This window comes from Galendromus occidentalis, unplaced genomic scaffold (assembly GCF_000255335.2).
Source record: "Galendromus occidentalis unplaced genomic scaffold, Mocc_1.1 scf7180000077522, whole genome shotgun sequence".
In the NCBI taxonomy this organism is placed as follows: domain Eukaryota; kingdom Metazoa; phylum Arthropoda; class Arachnida; order Mesostigmata; family Phytoseiidae; genus Galendromus; species Galendromus occidentalis.
Genome location: NW_003805510.1, coordinates 7747 through 22481, shown reverse-complemented (window position 1 = coordinate 22481; position 14735 = coordinate 7747). Strand labels below are relative to the sequence as shown.

Below are 14735 nucleotides of genomic sequence, written 5' to 3'. Positions count from 1 at the left end.
CAAACGTCGAATGTGAGTCTAAACACGCTATAACTAGTCGATGATGATCTTTCCGATGCCGGAACCGATTCCGAGGTCTCTCCTCGATTTTTTTGTCCCGAAAACACTCCTCCCGCCAAGCTCTCATCGAAAAAAGTGTTTCCGAGGGCTTCCCACGGGGCGCCAATGGTCAAGAAATCTTCTCCGACTCTGGGTCTTTCCATTCCTGCAATAAAAAGCTCGGCAAGTTCCGGCCATTCATGGATGCGGGCATCTTACAGATCTCCATGTCGTGGTCGATAGGAAAGAATTTTGCTGAGAAATTCATAGAGGTCTGCGGCGTGAAACCCCTCGATCACATGCTCATTTTCGTCTTGAGCCGCGCAAATGTGGACCTTCTTCAACTCGTGAATCTTGAGGACCTCAGAAACCAGATCAGTAGGTGTGTGTCTCGAGTCGATAAGAATATGACGCACGTAACCGCAAGCTACCGCGATTCTTCAAATGTGAGTCTGATTGGCTCGATAATGAGGGCTTCAAATTCGAGCTCCGAGTCAGTCTCCGCCACTTGAGGAAGAAAGAATGCTCGGGAAACCTCGCCCTGGGGGGCGCCCATTGAAGAACTTCTCAGACCTGGCGGAGAGAACCAAGAGGGATAGAGTGAAGAATCATTGCTGTAGGCTCACAATAGAGAGTACGGATTGCAATATGGTGAAATTCTAATCTAAAGTCACCATCCAAAGTCGCCGACGAACAACATGGACGCATCCGACCAATTTTTGACGAGACCGTGACTCAATTAGGGCTTCCGCTGGGGGAATTTCCCGGCTCGAGAACAGTAGAGCATGCTCGAAGAGCAAGAAAGGGGAGGGGCGGAAACACTCGATTGCTGACCCTATCCTAGGGTCGATTGGGACGCGACAGCATGATTTAAGTGGATCCCGTATCCAGAATTTCTCAGAGATGACCAGATCGAGCTCGAGGCACGCGAATATCTCGAATGATTTGAAGAAATAGTTTTTGCCGCCTAAAATCGGGTTTGGCCCCACTGTGCGCCGTTCTTGTTTTCTTCAGAAGCGTCTCACAGGCCTTGATCGTTGACTTGCCAGATCTGAAGTCAAACTGCTGCTCGGGAATGATTCCCTTGAAGTCCAGGTAGTCTCCTATTCTTCTGGTCACAAGAGACGACAACAACTTGCTCAGCACGTTGCGTTTCGCGATCCCTCTCCAGGAGGAAACGTCCCTCGGATTACCTTCCCCCTTCGGAATTATGGTCAGATTGCAGTTCCTCCAATCAGAGGGCATGCATCCATATTCAAAGCAAGCATTTAGGAGCGAGGTTATCGTTGGTACCAATGCACCAACATTGTTTCAAATTTAGGATGAGATCGGGACCAGCTGCTTCTCCATCGGGCAGTGTCTGTATCGCCTTGACCACCTCTGTAATCGACCACGGTGCGTTCAGACTCTCGGCTAAACTCCGTTCTGGGAAACCACATCTATGAACACAAGGGTGAAGGAAGCGTGGGCATGGCATATGGAAGTGAATCTATCGCGAATTTCTATCATCAAGTTGTTGATACCTGGTGTTCGCCCTGTCAGGCGTCGTAGGCGGAGAGAGTGCAAGGGGTCATGCTTGCTCCCGACTCGATGTGATGAGAGAGTGAGGATGAAATGGTCGAGAACTGGCCAGTTTTTGTGTGGTTTTAATTGTTCACGAATATTTGGAATCTCCCACGTGGGTAAGGGAGCTTAAGTCGGACTCCTCCGATGAGGTCTCCTCGGGAGATTGGTTGACATCATTGACGTGGGTCGCGCACGAGTTATGATCGGAGGGGTAAGCCTCTTGTCTCTCAACCTGTCCAATGATGCCCAATGCCAAGTAAGCGCAGAACGTCTTGCTCCTTTGCATTTCCCATGCGGGTCGTCGGTGCCCATTCCCAATCAGCTGCACGAAGGTCGAGAAATTTTCGCCGCGCTTCAATAAAGAGAGGTCCTTCAATACTGCGTGGGAATCGGTCGCAACTCTGAGCACTCTGCTCGTGATACTGAGTGTTCGTTGTGCCGTGAGGAGGAGGCTTGTTTTGCTTTGAAAAACCTGCGCAAACCCCTTCATGTCGCATATTTTCCAATCAGAAGGATACTCGCGAACGTCGCCCACTTGACGAGATTCTCCGTGGTATCCGCTGGGGAGCAGGATAGTGTTTTTGAGTCACAGCCGCTTTTCGACTCGGCCGAAAGCGCGACCCGCTGGAAGGAAAGAATGACCGGGGGTTGGGAAGAGGAGCTCGACATCGATGCTCGTCTGCTTCGAGAACACCGAACGCATGGCCAGCATGGTAAAGTTCTTGTTCTGCCCACCGCAATTATCGCGGGACAGTCGCACTTCCGTAGTTCCAGGTGGTACGCTCGTTGACAGATAATCGCTAAGCGCACTCCCTATCTCGCTGGAGCCTCTTCTAGCCTCGTGTTCGCTCCAGGTATAGCATGTGGACTTTTCAAAACGATTCCCTCCCTTGAAGTCGCAACTGCCGAACTAGTACCGCCATTGCTGGCGTTAATAGTAGGCTTCGCCCACAGTGGTCCCCGGGAGCTCCTGATTCTGCATCAGGTCAAACGTCAGCGTGACTACATTCTCATCTTGCTTTTCATCGAGCATTGAGTAGAAACGTTTTGCGCATTTTCGCGATGTTCAGCGAACTGGAGAGATATTACCGTCGTGTGGACTTGGGCCGCGCATAATGAGAATTTTCGCATCTGAAGCTGCGGATGTGCTCCAGGATCAGCCGTTAAATTGCTTCGTATTCGCTGTTAACACGAACGCCCCCCCTTCCCCTCGGGGCGGGCATGCTTTTCTTCCGTCGCGTACTTCAATAAGTTATTGACTCGTTCTGCACCTAGGCAGAGTATGCTTCGGAATGATGCAGCTCAAACTTTCAGACTGTTCGGAGTCTCGGGTAGCGGAATATATGTATATCGGCGTGCAAAGCTTGTCTTTTCTGGTTTCCGGCCCAAGACCCACGGTTCCAGTTCCGTTTTCGGCTCTTCCTGGAAACCTGGCAAACTCTATGCGGTTCGTCGGGACTCATGACAGGTAAAAGCAGCGTGCAACCTCGAACAAACTTCGTCGGTGTTTTACGACTTTATCATGAGACACCTAATGTACTTCGCAGAGGAAGCGCCGCGGCGCTTCCACGACCGAAACCAACGGTTTTTCAAGAGGTCGGTATCGAATATCGAATCGTTGGGTCGATCTGAATTTGTTTTTGGATTTTGGCGCCTGTGGACTCCGTGTCGTCACATGCGCGGCACTTTTTGTTACACTGTTCACTCAATAAGAGCCTTGGGACGTGTTCCACGGCAAGAGGCAAACCCCCACATCGCGTTGACGGCCTTATGTTCTGAGTGGAGCGGAGGAAGGCGAGATATTATATCGCTGCGCTGTTGCGTCGAGGAAAGATGAACAATCTGGTACGTCAGAGCAAGTTAGAGAGGCAAGTTTTCCTAGAATATTTACCGCGGAATCTGAGATCTCGAAGCAGAGCATAGCCTAATTCCCGCTGAGTTGACGTCTTCGGCTCGCGTGGGACCCCGAGCTCGTTTTGCTCAAGCAGGTGGGAGAGCACATTCACAAAAGCTGAGGGACAAAAGCATGAAGGACGTTACATCGAAGTGCGATGTCCAGTATGCCAGAAGCAGTTCTGGCTCGATCCGATAGAGGAATTTAGGAAGTCCCCTCGAATGTTCTCGTGTCCATCTTATCGGATTTCTGACGGGACTTCGTGGATAAGAAACCAGGAGTCTCAAGACCGAATTCCGGTGCTGTTGGTCCAACACTATATCGACATCGCGCTCTGATACGATCAGAGTAAGAGCAACCTCGAAACTCGCGCACGGAAGGGCAATACCGTGTCTCCCCGAATATAAGTCGGGGCTTATTTTACTTCGACCCTCAAGAGAGACTCCCGGGCTTTATTTCAGGGGGTAGGGGGTTATTTTAACTAAGTGGACACAATCCCGGTCTACGAGAAAAAAGTTCAATTGTCTTCACTCGATAATCACCACGTCATCCCCCTCTGCAAATTCTTATTCAAAGTCTAGTGCTTGAAGACTTGCCTCAAGATCTTGCGCTTCGATCTCCCTGCGAAATTTCGGTCCGAGTCGGTCATGTTCGCCGATGTAGGTGATATCGAATCCATGACTTCCATCGAGATAACCTGAATCTTAGATATTACGGCCGAGGTCCTCAAAGTCCGTTCGCCAGCGGCGCAGCACAATGTAACCAGAGGAACGCTCTTTGTCCCGAGGAGTCTCGAGTAGTCCGAAACGACAGCGACAGTGGATCATTACGTGAAACAGCTCTCTACGCGCCTCTGCGTCTTGCTAATATTCGCGACGTGTCTCTTGATAAGGCTCCCTACGCGGTGCGCAATCAGGAGAATGAATAATTCGGCTTTGGGGGAAATCTGAGTGAGTTCTGTATCTAGCACATTCCTGCCTAATGAGGATTATTTTCGGAAGATGGCTTAATCTAACGCCATTTTCGGAAATCTGGACAAGGCTTACTCCACGGGGAGGACTCATAATCGGGAAACACGGAATCTCACTGAGGAACACGACACTCCAGATTTCGATCCTCTCATACTTGCCCATGCCCCTCGCAGGCAAATGCTCTGCCAGGAAGGAATCTCATAAAATTATATTTCATCACACCTCTTAGTAGGTGCCTCTTTATTCTCACAGAGACGCTCCGTCTCATCTAACAATTTCTGAATTCTAACAAATTCAAAAATAACATCTAACAAATTCTCATCTAACAACAATTCCAAAATCCTGATCGCGACCACGACCATGAATCTCTTCTATCAAAGGGGATTGCCCCAACTAGAGTGCTTCCTCACCATCCCTGTGGGCTCGACAACCCTATGAAATCTTCGGAGAAGCACAATCTCCGACCGGGGGAGATCTGGTGCATGTCATGGGAATGTATATAGTCCATGATCGGACATCCGGGACCCATGTAAGTTCCGCTGAATGATCGGGCCATCATATCGTAGAGTGTAGGCTCGATGTAGAGGTCCATCGCAGCCGACCCGTGGATGTGTAGCACCTCGAGCCGAGGCAGGATTCCCGGCAAGTTCAGCTCCATCTGTGAAAGACTGCTCGGCAGCTCACTAAGCGACAAGCAGAGCTGCTTGAGCTTCTTGATGCTCCGGAGTGCCCTCCACACGAACGCCGAGTTCATGTCCACCCACTCGGCAGTGAGTTTGAAGTTCTCGAGACTATCGCAGTTTTCCACAAATCCACCCAGAGCTGCTATGTCGCTCGGGTACCTCAAGCTCAACCTAACTGTTCGAGCGGTGCGACTGCTGAAGTTTTCGAATGCCGATCCTGCCACATCGATCTCCGTCAGCGTCAACTCCTCCAGGTGCGCCAGTTGCCGCAGATCAGGAGTGTTCTCGCGGAAAAACTTTCCAGCGCAACCGCGACAATTGCTGAAGTGGCGAGAGCTTTGCCTATGGATTCTGACGCATAGATTGTTGCCCCTGATGATGAGCTTCGCAAGCCCCATTTGACTAAACACTTGGGTCAGACGCTCGCACTCAGCTTCGGAACGCGCGGCTCGCAGTAGACAGGCAGAGATGCCTAATGATTTCATCGACTTGCAGGAAGCGAAGAATTCGAGCGGCAATTTGGGGTCGACAGAGCCGTCGCTGTGGAAGTCGATCAAGTCGACCGCCACCAGTGATGAAAGCCTCGGCGTGATCTCCTGAAGGAGCCCGTTCGTTCTCAGAGTGCTCTGGGAGAAGTTGAAACGAATTTCACGCGCTTCGGACCATGATCTCCTTGAGAGATCTCCCAGAGTCTGCTCCCTGCTCAAGGCGATGTGCTGGGTCTGCTGGAGGGCACTTGTGGCGTCGACGGGGACTTCACCATTCAACCAACCCTTCTGGTAGATGTAGCACTCCTTTTCCTCATCGGCCCACTCGCTCATTCGTCCATCGAATCTGTCCCCGAAAATTCGCTGCAGAATACACTTCTGGAACGAAGAGCAATTCGACATGCTCACAATGATGACGAGAGTGTTCAGGCTCTCGGGAGTCTGCACTGGTTCAAAGGCGTCGAATCCCCCACTCAAGTCCCGAACACGTTCCATTCCGATGACATTGATGGTCATATTTTCGAGGGACGTGCACTTCTCGAGTAGTTCCAAGGTATATTCCATGGGTTCTTCCATAGGCGACAACTCCATCTGCAGCTTTTTGATCGAGGGGAAGGTCGCAGTGTTCCTTGGCACAGTCTCGGAGTCGGAAGGGTACATTGCGGTCTGGAGGAAGATCGAGAAGCTCAGACTCTCCAGCTCCTTGAGATCTTCTAAAACACTCCATAGAGCCGGTAAGGTGAGGGATGTGTTCTGAATGTTCAATTCTTTGACCCCGGGACACATCCTCAAAGCATAGCATAAGTCTTCGGAGCTTGCCATGCTGTTGGACAGGTCCAGGCATCGCACCAGATGTCCGAAAGCCTCGAAATAGCTCCACGCAGACTCCGTCAGGATCTCAACCTTCTTCGAGTGCCGGAAATCCAGGGCCACGGCATGAAGTCGAGGATTCATCGAGGAGACGGCAACCAAGGACTCGGCGTCCATGCGGGAGAGGACCTCACGGAGGATCTCGTTAGGCAGACTAAGGAGAGCCATTTTGCGGTCGGAAGGAAGAAGAAGGTCTTCAACAGAAACAAACACTCACGAACACAAATCGTACGATCGAGACGACTACTTCGACGAGCTTGTGCCCAGTCATGAAATTTGGAGCTCAATATATACCTGAATTGTATCGAAGGAATCCGGGTTGAGTTCTTCCCCTCGCTCAACTTGACGCTCTATTGAGAGGCGAGAGCAGCGCGGTCCGCACCGGGTCGCCCCTGGTGCGGTCCCTCTCCCGCATAGCCAGAGCTGCACAGCCACGATTCCGCGCTTCGAGACGGACATTGTCGGAATTCCAGGAGAGAACCCCACCATAACGATGCGATCTCCGGGTCGTGAAGACGCCGAGAATTTCTCTTCTGATCTACAGCTCTCTTCTTTTCGCAATTCTCGCCTCCGAAAGAAAGTGTGTCATCGAACAATCAGGAGTTGCTCGAGCGATGACGAGCCCTCCTGAGACGAGGCGAAATTCCGGACATGGACATATGCCCGGTCGGTTCTGCCGCTGAGAATTCCTCTTGGAGAAATCGATTGGATGGAGATCGATGGGACAACCCGACGTGGAGTCACGGAAAAGTTCCGGCATGCGTTTAGCTGTCGGTGCAGTCGGCGATCCATCGATTTTCTTCGAATTAGTCAACTAGGCGTTGTGGACAAGGGCACAAGGGTAACGATAACCGGTTTTCATGCTTGACCTATGGTGTTGGGGGAGGTAATGAACATGTTGAACAAGAGAAGCTCAGAGCAAAACATCCACCCACACTGCTGTTTGTGTGGGATGGAGGAGGAAACTATCCAGCACGTGCTATTAGAGTGCACCCCACATCATTGCAATGAAGAGGAACTCCGTTAAAGATTGGGGCTCCAGGAGTTTCTGGATCGTAGAGCGCTGCGAAATACGAAGGAACTACTGGAGCGTTGGGAGAAGGAGACCCGACCGATCTGCTGAGGAATGGCCCAAGAGATAAAAGGGTTATGATCCTGTGATATAGTATCGCAGGAACATATGTATTAATAAAACTATGAACCATGATAAACCATGTCCGGGCCTTCATGTTGAATATTGACATGAAGACGAGAGGTTCAGATGACTAATCGTAAGCTTGAATGAATAAGGCCTCGAGTACATTCCGCCGCACCCTCAGTACTACGCAAAAGATGATATGCTCGAGATTGCCAAAGTCTAGACCCACGCTGCAGTGGTTCGTAGATGGGTGTCATTTTCACCGGGGGCACATGACGAAGATCACCGCTGAAGATGATATCCATTCCGCCGAATGGCATATCGTGTTCCATAATGACGATCTTCATTCTCTCATCTTCTATCTTCTATTTTATATTCTATGTGTTTCTTTCCTATTTTCCGAACCGGTATATTGCGAACATTCTGAATAAATAACAGTAGTTCTGAATATCGAGAAAAATTGCCTCACAGACTTGACGGCAATTCTATTTGATCTACTTCTGGTTCAGAACTTTATATGTCGCGATGACTCCATTCAGAAAAAACAAACGACGATGTTGGTTGACGATTCGAAAAAAATTGTCACTTTCGATCTCTGGAACAAACACGTGGACAAAATGACAGACATGGGAGGCTGTCCGGTGACTAACAAGTCGGTAAGCGTGAAAGAGTTCCGTGGCTAAATAGTTCTCGGCTCGACGGGAAACACCACTTCCAACGATGGTGGACCAACCGACGGAGCCAGACAAGAATATCTAACAAGGTGGTGGCTGTCGAGCGGTGTTTTCTCGAAATTCGACGAACTCGAAATACCCCCACGGCTAAGCAATAATAAAACTAAGACGTACGTTCTGTGCTTCCGTGTTGTATTAGACAACGCCGGTGATGTCAATCGGTCTTTCTGCCGCAGCGAGGCGCGGGCGGGAATATCCGCCCCTATATGATAAAGCCGCCATCTCCGTCCGTCAGTACGCTAGCCGTATGCCTAGCGTCCTCGACTCGATTTGATCTATTCGAAACTTCGCACCGATGAGGACACTTTTCGACCATTATCGCCGAAAGTAGGCACCTGTTTCGATGCTCCGTTATTCAGTAAACTTCGAAAAACCGATACATCGTCTTCTCATTGCATGCGAACGAGATTAGGTTCTAATTTCTAACTCATCGGTCGGATGCGAGATTGCTCAAAAACGATGTGCAGTGCAAGCGATGCGCATTGCTTTCGCTCTTGCCCTTAGTACAACAGTATCAAGCATTTACATATCATATCTCGCTGTCAGAGCAGGAGTAGGTACTGATGAACTGCTCGTGAACTGAGTTCTCGCATACGTCATGCCGAAATCAAGAAAGATCTCTCGTACTAATCAGTGACGGCGACAGCTACAACGCGAGAGAATTCGACGGTATAGAGGAAATCGCTCAGCCGAAGAAACACAAACCGCTGAGGCACGCTCCACAGACTCGGCACAGCACAGACGAGCACGAGCGACGAGAACGCCAGCAGAAATCGCAACCGATAGTAGTGTCAACGCTGCCCAGCACTCCCAGCACCGACGGGCCGGGCCGTTGCGCAGCGCGCAGCGTCTTCAACAATCTGCGGGGATCGCACGAGACCACGGAAATTCACCGTCGACAGCTCACAGCTCGGGTGCAATGGATAAGGAGTGTTCTGCCTGCAATGCGATGCATTTTAGCGCAGAGAGGAACCGCAAGCTCGAACACCGCCTACATGATGTGCTGTGCGGCAGATAAGGTCCGATTAACACCTTTCAGAGAGTTTCCGTCGGTGATAAGTAATTTGTTCACGAACGCCGACGCAGATGCGAAACGTTTCCGTCAGAATATCAGGAACCACAATAACTCGCTAGCAATGGCCTCTATGGCCGCTAAAGTCGGAACACCGCGACGATTCGGTCCCTACTGCTTCCAAGTTCATGGTCAGGTCTACCACACGATCGGCGGCCTTCGGCCTCAGATAGGTGAACCACCGCAATGCGCAAATCGTCAGAAAATATGGTCCTTTTTCACCGCTCCTCATATACTATATATTGAATGCATGGAAATCCCCTATCCCCTACCCAATGTTTTGTATAATAAACGCCGTCTGTGCGTCACGTTAAGCTCTATGGCAGCTACCTCAAGGAGTCACCCGATTGTCATGAGATTCGCACACAAATCGCGAACCGCCCCGATTGGACATCACACCAACTAACGAACCTCTACATGCCTCCTGACTCGCTCAATTTTCGCGAAAACTACGATACGCAACCTCAATTCAGCTCTCGCTATGGCATCCGTGGGAGCTCAAGTGGTGCCTCCGAGCGGTCGCGGTCCTTTCTGCTACCGGATTCATGACCTTTATCATCGTATCGGAGCTTCACACCCAGAGCCTGGAAGCGCTAGGCAATACGGACATATATACATCTTGGATACCCAATTAGCAAGTGATACAAGACTGCAACGAAACAGGTCTTGCAATCCGGACATCATGCAAACTCTCAGCGCTCTTCTCTTAGCAGTGAATCCGTACGCGGAAGCTTTCAAAGTGATGAGCGAGATCGAATCCGCGGAGCAACAACTTGCTTCCCGACAGAATCGGTCGCCTCCAACTTTGACGATGGTTTTCGAAGAAACGCACCTCCGAGGTCTCTTCGGTCGTCCGTATGATCTGCCGACCGCCAATGAAGTGGCCCTCGTCTATGTCGCCGAGCAGGATGACATCCCTGCGCGGAGAACTTTAGTCGTGCATCAGAGAGGCGGAGCGCTTACGCATATATCCATACTCGATGAACTATGCGATACGCTTGCCTATCCTATATTTTTCCCGACCGGTCAACCCGGTTGGCATCCGTCGTTGACCAATACCGAGGGGAAGAGGATTTCACAGAAAGAGTATTACGCTTATGTGTTGGCAGTACGACAAGATCAATCCAATCCCCTCCTACATGGAGGGAAACTCCTTCAACAATTCGTCGTTGATGCTCACGTCAAAATTGAGCAAAACCGCTTGAATTATCATCGAAGGCATAAGAAAGAACTGCGAGTCGACGCTCACAGCGGTCCAAATGACTACCTCCACGAAGACGATGCGTCGTGACCGCCGGGTAGAAGAATCGTTCTCCCATCTTCATTCATCGGGAATCCTCGCAACGTGCAACAAAGTTATCAAGACGCGATGGCCATCGTCGCGAAACATGGCAAACCTGACATCTTCCTCACGATAACATGCAACCCGAACTGGCCAGAAATCAAGCACAACTTATTTCCCGGTCAGGTTGCCTCCGACCGACCCGATTTGGTTTGTCGCGTCTTTCACTTGAAGTTAGCTGAACTGTACGACGATCTCCTGAACAAACACATATTCGGAAAAGTCACCGCCTATGCCAGCTTTATTGAGTTTCAGAAACGCGGTCTGCCCAACTGCCACATGCTATTGATTTTGAATCACGATTCCAAACCCCGCACTGCAGAACACGTTGATGAGTTCTGTTGCGCCGGGATTCCTGATCCAGAATTAGAGCCTCGCCTGCATGAAGCCGTCAAAGCCTTCATGGTACATCGACGCTGCAGACTGGGTTCTAACGCGCCCTGTATGAGAGACGGAAAGTGCTCGAAAAAGCTTCCCAAACAATTCCGCGATTTCACTTCAACCACAGCTGATGGCTATCCGAAACTTCGCAGGCAAAACCGCCATTCGATCCTTTCGGGTGAAGCTCGATATACTGACGAGTCCATCGTATCGTACAATCCTTATTTGCTCCTAAAATACAATGCTCATATAATTTAGGAGATTTGCGGCTGGATATCTGCAGTCAAATACTCATACAACTATGTGTATAAGGGTCCAGATCGAGCGACATTGATCATCGCAGACTAGGCGACCAAAGATGAAATCAGAGCTCATTTGAAGGCTCGATACGTCTGCGCGCCAGAAGCAATGCATCGAATTCTGGGTTATGCGCTCCAAAAGAAATCGCACGCCATAAACCGACTCGCTGTTCACTTGCCCGACCAGCATTCATCATTTGTGCCGGGCGGTGAAGATGAAGCTCTTTAGAGGGCTCGAGATACGTTCACGACCTTGACGGCGTTCTTCAGAGAGAACGTTAAGTCAAGGATGAGTGCCTCAGAAACTGAGGCCCCAGATTCACGGCAATACGTCTACGCGGATTTACTACAGCACTATGCTTTCACTGCGAACTTAGGCTGGAAGGAGCGGCAGGCGATGCCCGAACCGATCATAGGCAGAATATATGTATTTGGTACATCCGAGAGACGTGGAGCGCTATGCTCTGAGGATTTTGCTCTTAAACAATAAGGGAGCGACATCTTTTGAAGACTGGAGGACCATCGACGAACAACTGTTCCCATCATTCCATTCAGCGGCTCGAGCCGCGGGCCTCCTCGAAGACGACGAGTATTTCCGCAACAGTCTCATCGAAGCTGCCACCTTCCGGATGCCGGCTTCCTTGAGGAGCTTCGTCGCATCTCTGTTATGTTTCTGCTCAGTGGCGGACCTCGAAAGTTTGTGGCAAGAGTTCGCTGATGCTTCGTCCGAAGGTTTCGTGCATAGAGGTCACGGTCAGAGTCAGAGTGATTCGAGGGTCTTCGAATACTTCGACATTGACGATCGACTCCAGAGTCATGGACGACAATTCCGAGACTTCGTGCCTCCTCCCCAAGAAATCCGTCTGGATATTCCAGAAGAACCTATCGATCATGATAAACATGCCACGGAAGGTGTTCGCCACCCTGAACGATTCCCAGAAGCGGGTCGCTACTGACATCCTTTCAACAATGGAACGCAAACTACCGCAAGTTTTATTCTTCATCGACGGTAAAGGAGGCTCGGGTAAAACTTACCTGTAGTGTACAGGGACTCGAGATCAACAAGAACAAGACAAAGTTTGTCAAGTTCGGTCGCGCGCCGCGGTCGGCAAAAGATGGTCGACTGCTCCTGGACGGCCAACCTCTGGAGTTTGTGAAAAACTTCCGATACCTGGGCGTGCGATTCAGTCGCTCCGTGGGCAATTTCCATGCTCACATTGAAGAACGAACGAGTCAAGCAATCTCCGCGTCCTTCACGGACATCGGGAAACTCAACCGCCTTTCCCTGCATACCGCCATCGCTCTTTTCAAAATGAAGCTGATGCCTATCATCAGCTACGGATTGCAACGAGTCTGGAACCACCTCACCTCGACAAATTTTAAGAAGCTGGAACTATGTTTCACGCTATACACGAAACGAGCCTTGAGCCTCCACAGCTCATCGTGGAGCCGCTACGTCTACGCCCTGACGGGGAGCCCACCCATGATTAACGAAATCAGAGAAAGAATTCGGGGAGAACAGACGCATCCCTTCATTCAAGTGCTCCAGGAGTGGCGTAAGAAAGTTAACGATGCTCTAAGCGAGCTGGAACAGGAAGAAATCTTCGGAAAGCGGCAACTCTGGGCAGAGTCCGCTTCAGATGAAAGACATGTGTACACTAGATATCTACTTCATGGATATCATCATCTGCTCTGTACGGACAACAGCTTCCATGACGCCGATGGAGCTAACATAAGTGTCTTTGTAGGTATTGCGGAGACTCATGCCCGAAGTACCATGCTACCGAATGCCGGGCCGGATTAACCTCCTTGTACCGTCTAAGTAAGAAGAAAACTAGCTGAATTTACGCACCACGAAGGCGATGTGGCCGTTCTATACTCTGTTACCGAGTGCAATTAATAAATATAAAACTTACCTGTACACTGTACACAACTCTGTACAATGTATTAGCCGGACAACGCAAAAAAGTTCTGAGCGTCGCATGGACGGGTATCGCGGCGAGTTTGCTTCCAAGAGGTCGAACCGTTCATTCTATAATACATTCAAACTGATCATCGCCGATGGAAATCGATCTTCAGCCTTGAAAAGGAACGATGCAAAACATCTGATTGGCGCCGACTTAATAATTTGAGAAGAAAATTCCATGATATCTACCGATGTACTCCACGCAGTGGATCCTCAGGATCTAATGCAAAACACGGAGCCATTCGGGGCCAAACTCATAGTCGTAGGCGGAGACTCTCGACAACCCCCCCCCCCATAGTTCCAAGAGGTACCAGGGACGAAATTGTTCGAGCCTGCGTCAAGACGTCTCCACTATGGCAACGATTCCGAGCTTATGAATTACGCCTCAATATGCGTGCGCAACACAGTGCGCCTCACTGGCATGATTTCTTGCTTGCTGTAGGCGATGCAACAGCCAACGATCCTAATGATTGCGTGTCTCTGCCCGAAACGTTATTCATCGTATCAGATTTGATTACCGCTGTCTTCGGCGACGACATCTCAGTCTTCAGTTCGGAGACATTCAGCAAACGGGCAATTCTTGCGACCAAAAATACCCACGTACAGTTTCTAAATCACCAGGTTCTACAATTATTCCCCACATCAACCTACGATGACCGCACTTACAAAAGTTGGGATTCTATCGTAATCGACGACAGCTCTGACCAAATCCAAATGCCAATAGAAAACTTCCACAGTCTTACACCCGCCGGTTTACCACCCCATGTCTTGCATCTAAAGAAGGGGGCAATAGTTATGCTCCTCAGAAATCTAGACATCAACAATAGATTGTGCAATGGGACGAGATTCAGAGTGGAAAATTTTGGCAAACATTCTGTCGTCCGCTCGTGCGCAACGGGAAATCGTAAAGGGAACTCGGTCATCTTTGCCCGATTAGACCTCTATTGGGATGGGGCGTCCCTTCGATTGAGACGCCGCCGATTCCCCTTACGTCTGGCCTTCGCCATCACTATAAATAACGCCCAGGGTCAAACGATCTCTGATCTCCGGATATACCTGCCGGAAGACGTGTTTTCCCACGGTCAATTATATACAGCTTCGTCAAGAGTTAAAACTTCGGATAAGTTGCATGTATCATGTCCGTACACAGGAGTCGTCGTTTTCCGTGGGGGACCACAATTTCAAATTGTCGGCATAGAGCAGATATTCGATGGTGGGGGGGCAGTAAGTCGGCAGTGTCGAGTGCATAGATAGCAAATAGCAATGGAGAAAAGGCACTGCCCTGGGGCGAT

The 14735-nt window shown here is 50.1% G+C and overlaps 1 pseudogene; it reads left to right on the top strand.

The window, feature by feature from the left end:
* The first annotated feature begins 8203 nt into the window (after nt 1–8203).
* On the top strand, nt 8204–14697 carry LOC100907473 (uncharacterized; annotated as a pseudogene).
* Nucleotides 14698–14735: the final 38 nt, after the last annotated feature.